Here is a 6,205-nt window from a genome sequence, read left to right on the forward strand (position 1 = left end):
TAATTAGGCCACTGAACGAAAAAAAAGTGTAATTAGGCCACTGAACACTCTAAAAATGTGCAATTTCACCTGATAGCAGGTTACCCTCAATTTTAGCAGGTTATCTGCTTACGTGGCAGCTGAGTTGGCATTTTTAATAAATTTTAAATTATTTTTAATAAATTTTAATAATAAATTTTTATTTAAAAAAAATTTAAAAAAATAAAAACGCCTTTATTTTATTTTTTATTTAATTTATTTTTCAATTTTTTATAAAATTTATTATTAAAATTAATTAAAAATTATTTAAAAATTATTAAAAATGCCAACTCAGCTGCCACGTAAGCAGGTAACCTGCTAAAATTGATGGTAACCTGCTATCCGGTGAAATTGTATACGTTTGGAGAATTCAGTGGCCTAATTGCACGTTTTTGGAATGTTCAGTGGCCTAATTGCACTTTTTGTTCGTTCAGTGGCCTAATTGCATTTTCAGGTTACGTTCAGTGGCCAATTTGAACCTTATTCCAAAAAAAAAAAAGTGTAATTATCCCACTAAACGATTCAAATGCCTCCAATTTCGTCGGTTTTCAACCTTTCTTTCCGATTACTTGCTGACTTGGTTGATTATGTGACATTAATAATTGTCTTCCTTTATTTTCTTCTTCCGGCGTGTAAGAACATTGCCCAATCCTCTAGAACGCTTTTATCTTCCTTTATTTTCTTCTTCCAGCGTGTAAGAACACTGTGCAATCCTAAACGGCGATCATCTTGGTGAACATGGCGTTGCACATGAAGTTGAGCTCCACTTGCGTGACCTCAAATGCTTCCTTGTAAGGCGGCTAGTCCTATCTCTTCCTCCTCAAATTGCAGGCGTTCCTTGAGATACAAACGCAGTTAGTACTTCAGTTTAGATTTCAAAATATTGATTTTGGGTTCTAAATTTTAACCGGAAGGGTTGAAAGTGAAGTGTGGTGGTCTTACCTGGCATTTCTGCCGTTCATGTTCAGTGGCTGACAGACGACACCAGGTTGAGAGAGCGAATGTTTTCGCCGTACTTGATGACTCCGGCAGCGAAGGTTAATAGCGTGGGGATGAGGATTCATCGTTGGCATATATCTTGAAGCGGTAGAAGACAAAGAAAACGGAGATAAGTTGGACGATGAGGGTCAACAAGTTGCGGTGATGGTGTCGGGTCCGCCCATGTGGAGCAAGAGAAATGGTGCCCAAAGAGCGACGACGCTTTTCTGTTGGTTGGACTCATCGGAGTCGTAGTTGTTGATGAGGATTGTGTTCTCACTGGCTGGAAGCAACTAAAAATAAGGGAAATAAATGAATTAATGCTACGTAAGCAGACAGATTAGCAAGTAACCGGAAAGAAAGGATGAAAATCGTCGTGAAATTGGAGGCATTTGGATCGTTTAGTGAGATAATTGCACTTTTTTTTTTTTAAGTTCGGTGGTCTGATTGCACTATCGTGTTACGTTCAGTGGCCAATTTGACCCTTATTCCTTCCAAATTTAAAGCGGACGAATTTCTTAAGAATAAGGGTCAAATAGTCAATCGAATTGGAATTGTCCACCATAATGCAATTAAATTATTGAACTTAAAAAAATTATAATTAAATCTCTAAATTAACTCATTTTCTGCAATTTATCTAATTTGTAAATTTTTCATGTTTCTAACCGGTCACCCAAATTTAAAATATTTTTAAAAAATAAATTTAAAAATTAATTTTAAAAAAAAGCTTTGTCCCCGCTGGAGATCAGATGAAACGACTTTCTTCGTCTCCATGGCCGGAGACGAAGAGACTCTTCGTTTCCGGCAGAAATGAAGATTTTTTAAAAATAATTATTTTTAAAAAATATTTTAAATTTTGGTGACCTATTATAAATTGAAAAACCTACAAATCGGACGAATTGCATAAAATAATTTAGTTTATGGATTCAACTGTAGTTTTTCTTTTAGGTTCAGTGACCTAATTGCATTATCGTGTGCAGTTCGATAGTCTATTTGTCATTTATTTTGATTTCTTATAAGGAAATGCTAATTACACATAGCCTTAGCTGTTTGGCAAATGGCGGTTAACAATTAGCAATTTGTATTAGCGGTTTACAGTTAGTGAATTGTGTTAGCGGGTTTGACCAACGGATTGTATTAGCAATTTGTAAAATGATGTTTGGTAAAATTAGTTGTTTAGGTTTAGCGGTTAACAGGTAAAATGACCTATAAGAATATTACATTAGTAAAAAAAAAAAATAGAAACAATACAATAATAATAAGGGAAAATTTCTTATTTAGTCCCTAAGTTATAATCAAGTTCCGACTCATTCCCTAAGTTTAGATTGTATCCGAGTTTAGTCCCTCAATTATGAGTAAAGTGGCAAGTTTGGTCCCTAGCGTTAATATTCCATCTGTAGCTAATGAAAAACTTAAAACAATTTAATAATAGAGGGATAAAATAAGAATTTCAAAGTATAATCCATTTCTTATGTTGAAACCCATTGCGCAACAGCCAGTCTTTTCTTCTTATACCTACAACCGAAGGTCTTTTTATTCCCCAAAATCTCAAATTCATCCACTTATCTCAAATTCATCCACTTCGAAGCTGCGAAATTCACAGGTAAGTTGTTTATGTTTATCTATTTTATATGTTTAAATAAATAATCAATATTCATCGTATTGATGAACTAATTTAGCAATTAATTATAGGATGTCATCTCTTAGTTGTGGTACTTCATCTTTCCCCAAATTTGGGGATGATTTTCGATGTAAATGTGATGATTTATTACCCATCAAAATGTCATGGAATTATGCGAATCGAGTGAAAAGATACCAAGATTGTCCACGTTATGGAGTAAATTTTGTGTATTTGTCGAAAAATTGTAATTTAAGTTTTTTTTTTTTAAATAAAATTGGAATTTGATTTTTCAAAAAAAAAAAAAAAAAACGGGAGTAAGGTTTCTTCGCTGATTACATAAGCAACTTAAAGCTTTTATCGATTTGGGGAAAAATATTTTGGCTAAGTTTGTCAAAGGGGGAAATGGGAGGAAACAAATTATATTACATACAAGTTTTATTAAGGAATTTACTTCTTTACCCTTGAAATTAACTTTGTCAACACACCATTAGCGTCAGAGACTAAACTCGCCACTTCTCTCATAATCGAGGGGCTAAAAATGAATACGGTAATAACACAGGAACTGAGTCGTCACTATAGTTATAATTCAGGGACCAAACTCGTCATTTTCCATAATAATAATAATTGAAACAATATAATAATGATAATAATTAAAAAAAAAAAAAAACAAACAAACAAAAACAAAGGGGAGACTGCGTAGCGCACTGGCGCGTGCAGACTCCTTTTTAATTTTGTCTCACATCACCAAAAAACAAAAGAGGGGCATTGAGGCTCATTTGAAAAGCGGAGCCTCAACGCTCCCTTCAAAATGATTTTCAAAAATCATTTTCTGAGTTTTAAAACATACCCATAAGACTTTAACGTTGACATCTCACTACCTATAATATTTACAAATGATAATTTTTTGACTTGCGGTATTATTATTATTATTATTATTATTATTATTATTATTATTATTATTATTATTATTATTATTATTATTATTATTATTATTATTATTATTATTATTATTATTATTATACATGATCATAGTTTACAAAAATGTATATTCTCAATTAATAGTTGTGAGTATTTTCATCACACAAAAATAAAAAAAAAAATACAAATTTCTTTATATTTATTACTTAACTGCAATTAACTATCACAGCACATGGATTGATGGACAATGACTTTATGATTTAGTGATATGAAATGACTCACCTAAATGAAAATTCAGTGTCAAAGTAACTGCCCATTTTATAACCTTATTTGTGTTATAAATATATATACTTAGTGGACATTATTATGTAACGGACATATTTATGTCCTCATTATGTTTACCGTTACGATTATCTTATATATATTCCCATGTACAATGTAAGTGATGATGAAAAATAAAATCATTCCCCTTTTTCACTTTTGTCTATATCTTTCTTCCTGCAAAGTTCATCGGTTAGAGCTAATGGCCAACGGGCACAAACAAACAACATTACAACACGTTATCAGTACGCTCTTCAAGAGGTGAAGTACTCAATCAGAAACTCAATTTCCAGATTTATCAGAAATCGAATAAACAAGTAAGCTTTACCTACTGTTTTTTCCGCATTTTGAATAGCATGCAAGTTAAAAATTAAGATTTACAGTGCTACGAATAACTTGCAATTAGTATGCGAATCCATATAATCTTTGTGCCTAGTTAAATAAGCATACATATTTTATGCCTATATGCCTTGTTTTTTTTATATATATTGAATTTCATATGTGTATATATACATGAAGATTCTCCACAAAGTTTTTTCTGGAATTTTATATATATTTCGTAATATACCTCTGGGCTCAACTTGTTCGCCGGCCTGCTTCCGGCGGCGTGGCTGGTGTTGCATGGCGACGGAGCTGTTTTCCCGGCCGAGCATCTTGCTTCCTTTTTTTTTTTTTTTTTTTTCCTTCAAAACATTTTTTTTGGCCGTTCTGCCATTTTTTTCCGATCTACGCTTTGGCGTCGGGCGGCAATGGAGACGGCAGCACTGCTCCGGCGATCGCGCTATGCTTGACGATGGCGGAGGCGGCTTTGTACGTCGACGTTCGGCGATTGGAGGCGGCGCTACTCTGAGATGAAGGTGGCGCCGTTCCGAAGATGGCGCTGCTCTGGCAATGGTAATGACGATCGGCGGTAGACCTCCGGTCTTATCGGCGACGATAAGCGGTGATGGAGGCTCCGGCCGTGGTGGTGGCCGACGATCTCTCTGCTACTGCGCGACACTTTCACTCTCGAGCGTCTATCTCTTTTTTCTGTCTGGCTGCTAGGTTTCAAACAAAGCAATGGTTTATCGTTTGGGCCGGGTTTGGCCCAATTTGGCCAGACATAATTCACTTTAATAAAAATTGGGCCTCTCTATTTTTAAAGTAACTGGACTGACTTTATTTTCCAGGCCTAATTATTTTTTTTGATGATTTTGGGCCAAGTTTTGACATCAGTTCTGAATATCATTGTGGGCCAATCTTTGTGATATATTTACCCACATATTTTACTTAGGCCTGATTTATTCTGATTTATATGTATATATAAATTGTTTTAGGGCTGCAATTTGATTTTTTTAAAGCATTGATAACTATATTGCTTTCAAATTGCCATTCAATTTATTATTGAATATGTTCATAAATTAAAATTGCTACTTTGTGCAATTTATTTGGATCATATGATTTTATGAATTTCTATGCATATTCGGTTATATTAGCATAATATTTTTTATTATGCATTATGCTTTACAAGTGGACCTTCGGATTTAGCCAGACTTAGTATGCGTATATTTGAAAGTTATACATTCTGGCTATTATTACCACACTTGTTCTGGACGGGAGTGATTATTTCATCCGGGCTCTTGATATTCAAATTTATCTCGATCCTATGTCACTTTGAAGACATGATCGTTGAGAAATCCATGAACGACGCAGCCCAGAAAGCCAACGCTTTATTTTTCTTACGCCACCTGAATACCTTCCTGCAAAGGACCATTATGCCTTATAGAAATCCCCGAAGGATAAATTTGGCTAGCACATATTCATTGGTCCTTTCTAAAATCGCAATTAGACTGCCTTACCTTGACCTTTCAAAATTTTAAATCAAATTCCTGATTCTAAATCAACTATACGCAAAATTGTGTCCCAACTAAAGTTGCGTAAGCAGAATGTTTCTGGCACGAATTTGATTGGCGAGCCCTTGCCTTCTTTTCCACACCACCCTCCTCCCATGAGTGTAGAAGCACAACCACATGTTGACGCAAATCTATAGTGCATGTCGAGCTGGTTCTGCACCGGTGCCCGAAGCACACGATGTCACCTAATTGTGCAACACCAAGAGGGGCTGAGGAAGAAGACATGGAAGAGGTAAGGCCAAGGTGGCAAGAACAATAACTCTCGAAACCAGAATAAACAGTGAAATGATCCATTTCGACAACCACATTTATATGATCATAATTCTGGCCCAGCAGCAAATATGCTTCAATTGTTGGTTAAAAAGGCACCGATCACGTGCGTGCCACATCCCGAAGCATTTTGTTGAAACATAAATGAACATCACAATGTTGAATCCAATCAAGTTGCCTTGCCTGA

This window comes from Ipomoea nil, unplaced genomic scaffold (assembly GCF_001879475.1).
Source record: "Ipomoea nil cultivar Tokyo-kokei standard unplaced genomic scaffold, Asagao_1.1 scaffold2283, whole genome shotgun sequence".
Lineage (NCBI taxonomy): Eukaryota > Viridiplantae > Streptophyta > Magnoliopsida > Solanales > Convolvulaceae > Ipomoea > Ipomoea nil.